At 43.5% G+C, this 12620-nt stretch overlaps 1 long non-coding RNA gene across 3 annotated transcripts in view; it reads left to right on the top strand.

Annotated features, from left to right (window-relative positions):
* LOC118229785 overlaps positions 1-12620 on the top strand; it is a 44541-nt gene that overhangs the window by 16286 nt on the left and 15635 nt on the right. For 2 of the 3 annotated variants that reach the window (XR_004765730.1, XR_004765728.1), the window contains exon 1: positions 2203-2351. The exons of the other annotated variant lie outside the window; for it this stretch is intronic. This is a non-coding gene — a long non-coding RNA (uncharacterized LOC118229785). Of the gene's footprint in view, positions 1-2202; positions 2352-12620 lie in introns of those variants that run through there. 3 annotated transcript variants of the gene reach the window in all.

Raw genomic sequence — 12620 nt, 5'->3', positions numbered from 1 at the left:
TTTAATGGTGTACTTTTGATAGTCCTTACAGTCATTTCACAAGCTACTGACGCCATATGGTACATTTACAATATTCATACACGACCAAATTCTTAGCGCTTAGAGTCTTAGGAGCATAACACGAAAATGCGGTTGCGGCATTATATCAAGGAAGAAAAAATGCAATAAGTGCAACCGTGAAGAAAATATACGTTTGAATGACTTTGTTTGTAAGCTTGTTTCACTACCTCAGGCAGTGCTAAATTGACCTGTGTTGTGGAACAGTATTCTCCTTTCCACATTGGTTAAGAGCTACAGATTAGTCTACTAACCATCCCATTTACTGATTACGCATTCATTTCAGTGTAGGAGGGCTGGGCATAGGTGACTGCGAGGATGCATACTTGATCCCAGGTAAGACCTGCATGTTTTTTGGCTCTGAATGTATCACGTTGCAGGCCTGCTTATGTTATTTGGGTAGAATTCTGAATGTAACTGTCAGGTGAAAGGGTGGTGATTGCACAATTTTCATTAAGCCAAAATTAAACTCAGAAAATGCGAGACATGCGTGAGGCCAGACTCACGTCACTTGATCATTCTAATTAAAGACCCGATTTGTTATGGTCTGAGAGAATTTTCTCTATCAATTAGAATATTCAAAACTGGTAGGTATCGTGGTTCATTGCTCCCAGAGTTTTTTTCCAGCGTCAAGCGCTTTCTGCGATGCCTTTGAACTCCTGCGTACTATTTTGACTGTTTTGCTACGTGTGATCTTCTTACAGGCAACGCTTGACAGACCGCTGCAGAATAACAAGCAGCTGCACGTCTCGGCTGCTTCAAAAAAAAAAAGCTATCGCCTGACGCGTGTTTAGGGGGCCGGGAAAGTGCCTCCGAACGACATTTCCTCACGACGTGCGACCTGCGTTGCATTTTGCTCCCGCGCGTGTTGATTTACTGGCGGGCGCTGAAGAAGGTTGGACCGTTAACGCAACACGCACCCCTTCGCACCCATAAAAAAAGAGCAAGAAAAGCTGATTGATGCTTCGTCCGCCGTGAACCCCAAAGAGGGGGGGTTCGCGGTGGAATGAAGCCGTGATAAGGAATGCATATCGCGTGGACGTGGAGGTAGCGTTTACGCACGAAGCAAAAAGGCCTTCGATATGCAGGCAGCTTTACGAGAGCTTCGCTCGTGGCAATCAGCCGCCTTTAAGCATCTCCTGGGTCACCGCATTACCGGAGAGAAAGCCGTAGCGCTCGGCGGTAGCTGAACTGGCATGTGGTAAAGTGACCGTACGCACCTGAGCACAAACAACATGGCGCAGCGTATTTTGGAGTGGGCTACGGCAGCCCGGGGATAAATCTCTGTTTGCATTATGTGGATTGGGACCTTTTTGCGCTACAAATTACATGACGTTCCGGCAATGTCGAGTACACGTTATCCGTTTTAACCTGAATCACTCACGGCCCTACATTTGTCCCTAATGAACCAGCTTTACCTAGCCACAGCAGAACAGATGCCTGTTCCGAAGAAACTATTATCTATAAGGCTGTTTTATGAATACATACGTATCATTTTGCAGCATAACTCTTGTTTGGTTTAATCTTATTTAATCACTATAATGTTATTAAAAGACACAGCTTCTTTAATCAATGCACAGAATCCAGACCTGTAGGGTATAAAAAGCACAAAGGTAAATAGTGGGTAGGTTGATGACATCAGAAATCTTGGCAGCAAGACAGTTAATAAGCAAAATATTCTAGTTCTTTGAATAGCTTATGAGAACAACACATGAGCGATTTTAATCTCGTTCTTATTAATTCAAGCTTAGAACTTCCAGAAAAAAGCACCTTGACTCGACACGAAGGAAGCGCTCTCATGACAAGCCTCAGCAATGCAACAGTGCCATCTAGCAGGTTCATTTTAGTACAGCACCAATCGTGTTTTACATAAGTATGCGCTGAGCACGGTACAAAAATGAATAAAGCCAGGCTGAGTCTATTCCGGTTACCACCCATAAATCTGCTGGATGGCCCATTAGTGTCAGCAGATTTCACTCATGATAGAGACTTGCTAATGGCGGGCAGCAGCGTGAGCTCCTCGACCTTTCGCTAACCGCCACACGCCCCCCTGTGTTCTCTTCGCCCCCCGCTCAAGATCCACCTGCCCCAGCGCTCCCATTCTCTAACACGTTCCCGGTCTCTCTGCCAGTTAGAGGACTCGCACCCACCATCAACCGGGGCTTGAAGCGGCGCCTGGACAGGACTACGCTGCCAAGATTTAATCAGGATCATCTGGTGAAAACACTGTCCTCTGGTACCATTGTGCCCAATGAACAAGATTCACACAAAACAGGTACCAGTTCATGCTAACTGTGAGTACATCCATCTGTTCATCCTTAGCGAGTGTATGATGATGTTGCCTGTGTGGCCACTGTGTGCTGAATCACTTCCCTCGAAGGTTACTTCGGATGTTGCCAGGCACATATAGATTTGTAAATAATTTCAGCCGGTCAAAATTTCTTATAAAGTAAAATAATTAATCACATTAGCATGAAATATCAATCTATTTGCTCATATGCTTTTCTGTTTATGTCTTAGTTGAGTTTCAGGTCCATTGCCTAGTCGTATTGTCCAGTGGCAATGCCTAGCATGTGGAATGACTATGCATTTTATATATCAATTAGTGTAGTTTGTCAAATATTGTCTTAAGGTGTGTTACTACTGAGAATTTTCACCACTGCAGGAACAGTAGCACTGAAACGTCTACTCCAGTATAAGAAAGAGAGTTTGTCCTTGCTAATCCAAACAAGCAGTTCCCAAGCAGCACTTCATCATGTTCACAGGTCCTGATTACCCCTTGTCTGTGCCCAAATGATACTTTAGGACTGTGGCACTGAGGCCTATGGCAGCGCTAATTAGGATCTGTGAACTTCACCCACCGAGCACTCTTAGCAACCTCAGAAACCCCCCAAGAGCTTACGTCTCTCAGAAACATTGGATGCGTTGGCACTCGAGACACGAGGAAAATAAATCCGAAAAAGGCTGTCGACAGGAATGTCTAACACACCCCTGTCTATGTGTCTCGGTACAGAGAACATGTAGGAAAGGACTGAGGGTGGAAGATAAAGGGGGTGATGTTGCTGCTCTCGTCCCTGGTTATTGCAGTAGAAATAGCATTCAGGCTGGGATGGGTAGGCCTCCTGTAATAGAGCACGGGCTGTAGAGTCACTGGTAATTGAACTTTGGGGGTAATTTTTCTTGTGCGGCGGCTGTGCTCCATAATAGATTCACAGGACCCAAGCAAAATGGGTTCATAGCACGAGGACAAATAACGGCTGAATGTCTCTGATAGCAACAGCAACACACGCTAATGTGCACAGCCTGCTTCGGCACGGGCTAGGCCATCAACAGGCTCATTCCCGTTCCCAGTGCGGTACCCAACCCGGCTAAACAGCGATGCATAATTTGCCGGTAATTTCTACCGGCCGTCCGGGGGCTCGATTTCACTTCCCGGTTATGATCCATGCCATATGTGGTCTCGCAAAAACGGGTGTGCAACAAACTGCAGCCGGTATGGTTCATCTGCACAGAAAACCATGGACGTATGTGAAACTGTGCAGAGATTACCATATGGTGGTAGAGCAACGGAAAAGTGGGGAAGGCAGAAAATTGGCTCTCCCTTCCCTTGCACAAACACACGTTCACAAGCTCACCGTGTGGAAGACACTAAAGGACCCAGCCGAGAGTAATGTAGACTACTGTTTAGTCACAGCTAGTAATAAAAACCAGACTAATTCACTGCAATATGCATGGTCCTCTCACAGATGGCAGAGCTTATTTAGTATGACACACAGTGCTGTAGTGGTAGGAAGATACCAACAACACACCAGGGGAACCTTTCAGTCAGACACCAGACTGCACAGGAGGGGGGGTGTCATTTAAGTGTTGCACAAAGAGTAAAGCTTTGTTAAAGTAATCGCAAAGGTTTCCTGATTTCCTTATCTTGCATCTTTTTCTTTGATTCCTATTGGAACGTGTTCCAAGGAAACAAAAAAGAGGAGACGGAGGGGAAACAAGGACATGAGAACAGAGGAAATTCCATAAGCGTTTGGACATCTTAGTTCACTCCAGCATCTTTCGAAGGAAGGAAGGAAGGGTGCATGTTTTAAGTGTTCAAAAGCAACCACTGTCTCCCAGACAAACGCTGGACCCTCCAGGTTCTCCCGATGCATCCTCACAACTTGCACTCACAATTACTGCACTCACAACAAGGTTTTAGTAGCTACAGCTGGGACGGTGCACAGTTAATTTATGGCAGCTGAAGCAAAACAATCAGTGAAATTACACAACACACCACATGGCCATTCTTCTGTTCAGTGAGCCTGAAATACACAGCCCCATATTTTCCCCCGGTCTGTCAATAATGTTCTTTTCATTAAAACTGCCCGCGTTTGGTCAGCAACTTTCTTTTCGTGAGTTCATATTTATTGTGCTGCATTACAGTCAAGAGTACACAGAGGCCAATTTGTTCAATGTCGGTTACATTGCGCTATAAAACATACAGTGTTAAAACGTCAGAGCTCCAGAGACTGTCAGGTCTTAGAGGGCCACCGAGAGAGCCACCTATATGTGCACGGCACTTTCTGGTCTAAATCACACTTTTAATATGAAGGTTCAGCTGTTTCTAAATACTGGGTCTCATTCACAAAACTGTTCTTAAATTATTCTTACTTTTGTTCTTAAAAATGTTCCTATGAAAAACCAATTTGGGATTCATGACACATGTGCAGAGCTTTGTTTTTTTGCATATCCCAGGTGTATGAGATGATGGATGCTGGCTGTTTGTAAATTTTATGCATAATCCTGTTCATGTGATTTGCATAAGGAAAATGCCATGAAGAAATACACATAAAAAAGAGATGATGAATGCAGAAATGTTCTTGGAAACGTTCTTACGCGCAGTTTACGATCGATCGTGATCGTACGCGTTTTGTGAACGAGGCCCATTGTTTCTAAATAGTCATTGCTACCTCCTGGGATGCTTTGCTAGACTAGCAAACCCTAAGCATTTACCACTTCAGTAGACCCACATGCCACTGTGGAATATGATGGCAATGAACCCATCCGAATCTGGCGGCCACAACGCAGCCACAGAGCAACCGACCTTGAGGAGACCATGTCTCAGGTGTGATCTGCAAAATCCAAATGCCGTGATGAACCTTGAATGTGGCTGTTTACAGCTGGGCCACTTTTGGGCCAAAATAGAATCGTCGTACAAACTTTACACGCAGTTGATTGAATTTGGGCCTACAATACACTTGCTCATTGCCATATCTGACCCTTTCGTGCCTTAAATTCAACCGAATTTAACCCCGGAATCGCCTGTTCTCCAGGTGCTTTTGGGTAATTCGGTGCTATGGTAGCAGACTCCTTTCTGGCACAGAGCCGGAGTGAGATGTATTGGCAGAACGGCAGAGATCACCATCAGTCACATCTCGTCTCCCGGTGATTTACTGCGAGGCCCTCCTTCTGCCGCTCACCCTGTCACTGACACAAACAAAGAGAGAGAAAGAGCAAGAGAGAGAGGAGAGAAAGAGAGGTGGAAGGGGTTAGAGGAAAAAGACAGAATATGATGAGTTCTGACATCCTCGAAATCAAAATTCTGCCTCGCTTTTCGGCACCGTCTCAAACTCCTCTCTCTCTCTCTCTCTCTCTCTCCCTCTCTCTCTCACTCACCCTCTCTCTCTCTCTCTCTCTCCCTCTCTCTCTCTCTCTCTCTCTCCCTCTCTCTCTCTCACTCACCCTCTTTCTCTCTCTCTCTCCCTCTCCCTCTCTCTCTCTCTCACTCACCCTCTTTCTCTCTCTCTCTCTCTCTCTCTCTCTCTCTCTCTCTCTCTCTCTCTCTCTCTCTCTCTCTCTCTCTCTCTCTCTCTCTCTCTCTCTCTCTCTCTCTCTCTCTCTCTCTCTCTCTCTCTCTCTCTCTCTCTCTCTCTCTCTCTCTCTCTCTCTCTCTCTCTCTCTCTGCATCCAGCAGCAGGTAAACTGCTCTAATCTGCACAGCCTTTTCCACAGATTCGAGCATCGCCCATCTTTTAATTCTGATCACGCGACGCTTTCACACAACCACCCATCCGAAAGTGCCGCCGCCGCTCGCCTGCAGCAGGGAGGAGCCACGGTGCGTCGCATATACGCTCCTCAGACGTTTATTATCACCCAGGGCAACTTACATCATGCACAGATTATACTTTAGCATTAATTACATGTGTAATTATTCTCCCTGCGTATGAGAACGCAACAGAGTTTAATTAGGAGCCGAGACGCGAGGAAAAACAGCCGATTCTTTTCGTTGCGATGTTCTCGTGATATTCTTTCGACCGTTTTGAATATTCTCGTGACGTGCTCACCAGGTGTTGCCACGTCCATGTATAGCCTATTTCCCCAGCTGAGGGTCTACAGATTTTAAAAATTTATCCACAAACAAGAACCATCATAAAGTATGTATGAAAAGCATGCAGCGTGTACTTGAGTAGAGCTAAACATGGCACAATTTGCTTCCAGCATATAACTGGGAATCCCCTCTACAGCTATCCTCCAGAACAAATTCTGTGTACTGCATACTGACTAGAGATCTTTCTGTTAGTGTCAGAGTGAACTGCACTATACACATACACAAGGCTCTCATATAAACACAGCAATACTTAATGAGGAAATGCAAACCTGAGGTGCTGCTGATTGGCTCCAGTTAAGGCCCTGTTCTAGCGTATGATTGGCCAGATGGTCTGTTTTAATAAAATACTGTATTTCAAATACATTCAACCTCGAAAGACAGAAATAAAGGCAATTATGCTTCTCGCTGAGATATGTAAAAGAAAAATCTATTTTCACCAATATTAAAAAACGTGTTCTTCTTTTATACGATTGCGTGTTTTGGTTGGCAACATATTTTGTGGATCTTCTGAGTGTTTGTTAATTTCACTGCCGTCTGACATGCATTTGTTTGTGCATTTGTCTCAGGCCAGGCCGGCCTCAACCTTGGTCCTCCTGTTCAGGAAGTGAGCTTTTTCTGGGGAAAGCGACAGCCCACAGGGCCAGAACTCGGGTCAGGAAATGACCACCGACTCAGACAGATCTGTCATCCTTTTGTCATCCCATCATCATTTTGCCATCGTTTAATGAGCGGCCGGGACGCGTTTGGTGACACCCCAGGTGCGCTGTCAAATTACCGGAGATGGCTTCAGCGCCAGAACACATCTGACACTTCGTTCGGCAGTTAACCTTGCAGTCTCTGCGCCTGCTCTGGGCTTTTAACCTGGAGACACACCATTATCTACACTGCACACTATAGGCTACACGCCGTGCATTTTAACCTACATAGTTGCAGAGAGAAACACAGTTGCCAGTTCCTCTGCAGTGATTATGCAGTCTTCGTGAGTTCAAATGCATGAATAAGTCATCGCCTTTAATATATTGTGTTAGATTTTCTGATTGCTACAGTAGGAGTATAAAGCCTCTGTCGAGCTAATTCGGCTGCTTGTTAAAACTGCAGGTGTGGTTTGGAGGTGTTGACTGTGAGGGCCATTTTGAACACACGGTGCCAGACTGACTGCTCCAGCATAATTAGGATAAGGAAGGTGGGGGAGGAAAACAGGTTCTTTACAGTCCTGTTGGACAACTTTGTGCTTCCAGGAGTAGTGTTCTGAACTGACAAAGATGCACGCACCACATATTTATTTCTCACACGCACACACACCCACACCCATGCACACCCTGGAAAATGACTCATAATAATCTGACAACTGAGTAATTCAAGAACAGTATTATCAAGTTACCCGAAACATTTTGGAATGAACAGTATCTGGGAAGAATGGTCTGAAAGTAACTTTTGGTAAGCTGTAATATGAAGTAATATGAAAGTAAGTGTTATTTAAAGAATGTGATTTTATGTGCTCTCGAACGCAAAATAGCTATAAGCCTTCTGTTTGGATCTTTTATGAAATACGCACATACACATAAGCACACACGTATACACATACACACACACACACGCACAGACTCACACACACGCTCAGAGAGGCGATTGGGCAAATTTAACCAACTAGCCATTGCAGGTAACAGCAGCAGATAACATCACTCACTGAATCACAATATTTCTTTCAACTTCGGGGAGAGGCTCCTCCATGGCCACCTCAGTATCTTTTCTGGATCTCCTCACCTGCACTTTCCCACTCAAACACTGTCCTGGTGAGGAGCGGACACGAAAATAAGCAGAGAGACATGCGACACTGATGCACCTTCCATGATGGTATCTTTCCATGGTGGACAGTCAAAGGTCTCCGTAATGCCAGGATGTGGTTTTGTTTTGTTTTTCTTACAGTGTAGTGATAGGAGGGAAAGTTGTGTTTACGCCCAGTGTTTCTCCAGACAGTTTTTTTTTTTTCTAAAGCTGTTTTTTGTACTAAGCTCAGTATTTAATCAAAGTCCTCAGCTTTTAATCGATGTACCCTGCTGGCTACAATGCAGACCAAATGATATATAACTATGTAGACAAACTTTATTAAACTTTATTCAGAGGGCAGAATAATAATAATAATAATAATAATATCTGCTACTATTTTCTAATAACATTTATTTATCACATTGTATGAAATAGGTGAGAAATGTGTTCAAAATTCCAATGCTCTCTAAATAACCACTCTTTCTGGGATGTATATTTTAGAAGTATGTTTTAATTCATACTGAAGTTCTGTGTCACATTCATCAGCTAGCAAGGTTGGGTGACACCTGTTATTTACCTCTTTATTTTCCAAAGCCCCCTGTTTAGAGGAAGAATGGCACTTCTGAGCAGCTGGGAAATTCTTTTGAGGCAGACAGCTTGGACCTGAAATCTTTTCATCATTCTCCATACCTCAGAGCTTTTCCTTCCCTCCTGAGAGAACCTGAACCCCGCAAACTTATTTATTTTAGCTTCAGATGCGAAGAAAAAATATGGCGGCATCACATTACAATGCAACCTGTTTAATGGGAATGAGGCTGCCATATTTTCTGACACATAACTACAGTAAACAATGCCAGATGTCTCATCTTGGGGCTGCTCCAAGTTCGTATTTTATTTTTAGAGATCACCGCTGACATTTCTGTTCAGCTGTTCAGCACAAGTGATAACCTATGTTCTCCGAGCAAGGACTTCAAATGTCAAACCTGACACATGCAGCAATAGAACAGGCATTTGATTGTATTGCTGTGGGTTATTGACCTAAAATCTATTGTGGAAGTCATGCTGGCTCGCCACAATTTCACACAAAGTAAGGAAATCAGAACAAAGATATCTCAGTATTTGTTACTCCACACTTTTTATCTCATGCTTTGTTACCAGGAAGAAGGCATTATAACAAAACCGAGGTACCACTACTAGCAATGGACCCATTAATATAACAATGAAGAGTATAGTTTTTTTTTTACAATAGACCTTGGCAGCCCCACAGGGAGGTGTAACGGACCCCCTGCGGCCATGACAACCCTCCTGGGAGAGCAGGAAGCTAAAAAGCCGCAATGGCATCCCAGGACAGTGGTGAAGGTGGCCGGGGTGCGGTCGTGGCTTTGCAGCTTCCCGCTCTCCCAGGAGGGTTGTCATGGCAGCAGAGTCTGTCAGCACGGGCACTGTCAGGATCCCGGACTCACCGCAAAGCGTGTCAGCACACTGAACAAGATGAGCTACTCCACGGCTCCCAAAATGAAAAGCATTTTCATGTTTCTGTTACATTTTCACAGATGAAAATGACCTCGGCCCACTTTGCAGCAATCTCAGAGTCTCTATGACCTTCATACATACCACTCCTATGTACCCAATGACACAGTGCAACAGTTCTTGTTTTTTGTTTGTTTTGCTGCTTTTTTTCTGTACTTGCATATAGGAGGATTTATAGCCATTCATGTAAGAACCAGCCGGAAAACTCAAATGGCTGCCCTGCTGGACCTTTCTATGACTGTTTCAATGACAGGCAATGGCAAAGTAATTTACTTACTAATGCCATACACAAATAAAAAAAAAATCAAAGGTTTACTGCATGCCAATTATTTTCATTTATAAAAAGCATTCAGTAGTTCAGTTCTCCATCTCCACAGTAGCAAACCAGCAGGATAGCTGCTTTAATCAGTAAAGAAAGAACTGAATGCAACGTTTTGCCCATTCAGTTTTTTCTATACGCTTATTTCATTGTGAGGTAATTGGGGAATTGCCATTCATTACTATTTGACTCATGACTGACAAGTAGCTATTATAGAATAATTATAACTACCACCCTTCCACATTTCATAATGTTTCCCCCCATAACACAGTTAAATCAATGAAAAAAAGCCTGTGCTGACTTACAGGATGAGTTCCTAATTTCTTTTTTTTATTTTACAAAGCAACAAAAACCATGTTCCATTTTCCCTTGTGGGAATAGTACAGTAGCAGTTCATTAAACCCAATGAAACCAGACCAGCACTGGGTGAAATATAGAGACTGAAACTGAGCTGGATTTTAATTGACATCTTTAAGTCCTTTAGGAAAGAAATGCACTTAAATTCACAGTTCAATATCTCTTTGAACACTGTTTCTTATAACAGAATAACAAAAACATTTTTGCAAAGCATTTATTGAATATTGCTGTCCAGTGTAAATTGGTATTCAATTAATAGCTTGACAAACATTAAATAAGAGGTCAACTGAAAAAAAAAAAACCAAACAGAGGTTTATTAGCTACGTTAGACTGTAAAACTGAAGGAATGTGTATATTTTTTTATTGCTATACTAAATTGTTATAGCGCACATTTCATTAATGATGTTTACCGCACTGTACGATTGGCACATTTACGTCCTGTCATACGAAGATGTGCCATTCAGGAAAACACAGCTCTTTATTTTCTTTACCCGCAAACGGTAGATATTCCTAAACGTTGGTTTCTTTCCCAAGGCCAAATCAAAGATGGCGGTGAGGCGTGCCTGACAGAGGAGAGGAGCCCGCCTCTTGTCTTGTGCATCTGCGTGACAGCTCGCAGAACGAGTGCGAGCAGGAATCCATCAGCCCGACGCCGCCGCTGTTATTTCTTCCACACCTGCATCTTATTTATCTCCCAAATGACATTTACCGATGTCACTCTCACAAAGCAGAAACGCGGCCCGGCGAGTGTCATCTTCGGCAGGCTGACAGCCTTAAGGCCATTTTAATTGATTCTGCAGCCACAGGAAAAGGGGGAAAATGTACGCGAGGGGCCGCTGGATTTAAATGCTAAAACCGCCGCAGAGAATATGAATCCAAGGCTTGAAAAGTCAGCCATCGATGTCTTCAGTCTTTTGGTTTGAGTTTATACTTTAGTTTGCAATTTTGACAATTTTTGAAACTGCACAACCCCTTGAACTCTGAGAATGATGATGATAATACAAGGCATAGCATCCTCTGTCCTACATCATCATGGTGTTCTGTCACCATGGTAACAGGCACAAAGACCAAGATGGTGGACACGAGGCATGAAAAGACAATGAAACACAATGAGGCTATGTGAGGGGTGTCCTGTTTAATCACTGTTCCAATCTGCACCTCAACCCTGGACTCAAACACTGGACACAGCTCCAGCTTCTGCCCCTCCGCGAATTAACGAGTCATTAATCTATTTCTAAATATTTTTAGTCCGTCACTGAAATTGCCTGGTTTATCTTAAATATGAAGACAGTGGCCTGTATTAAATCAATGTTTGTTCTTAACTCGGACTTAATTAAATGTAAGCAAGTTTTTTTTTTCTTTCCTAATCATTTTTCTTCATTAAAAAAACAAATCCAAATTAAATTATGAATAATAAGCGCAAATGTTTATTGAATCCAGGTCAGTGTCAGCATGGCGACGTTTGGAAGCAGGAAAATTTGGATTCAGCCTGCATTGGGTCTCAGTTTCCACCTCACCAACAGCCATACAGCCATCCACCCATGCGCCTCTCGCTATGCACTTACAAAGGATGGCTAATCTGACAAAAGTTGTGACTTCGCAATTTGGCAAGCTCTCGTACTGGCAGGACGCGGAGAGAGACCAGGGGGAATAATTTGGGCTGGAACCCTTCCAGAGAGTACAGCTTTCCTCTAAATACACGGTGTGAGTTATTAGGAAGGATTGCCTGAGCAGAACCAATGTGCTGCTCAGCTAATCAGGCAATGCAATGTTATTCACTCATTTGATCTCTGCCTCGCTGGGGTATAGCAATTAGATCGTCTTCCCAGACGCGCTCGCAAGCCAGCAAATCAGAAAGAAACACTTACATCATGAATAACATCCTGAATGCATCATTCTTATTTCCCAAGAACAGTTTCTCACAGGACTGCGGCCCAAGGGGGATACACAAGACATTTGGCAGAGAGATCAAATACATGAATATTCCATCTTTAATCCCAGCATGAGTTACTTTCTCTTTCTTTCTCCCTTGCGCCACCTTCCTAATAATAAATTACATCACTCTCTCTCTCTCCAAAATAATAAACAAAGCATACAAAGAAAAATTAGGAAGAGAAGTGCAAATAAACCTTATACTTCATGAGAAAACGTAAAATACAAAATGGCTGCCCTATGATGCAGCATACCAAAAAACATTTTCAAATACAACACGTCACTTAG

Source organism: Anguilla anguilla, chromosome 6 (genome assembly GCF_013347855.1).
Source record: "Anguilla anguilla isolate fAngAng1 chromosome 6, fAngAng1.pri, whole genome shotgun sequence".
Lineage (NCBI taxonomy): Eukaryota > Metazoa > Chordata > Actinopteri > Anguilliformes > Anguillidae > Anguilla > Anguilla anguilla.
Note: the sequence above shows the minus strand (reverse complement) of the source record. Positions and strands in the feature narration are given on the sequence as shown.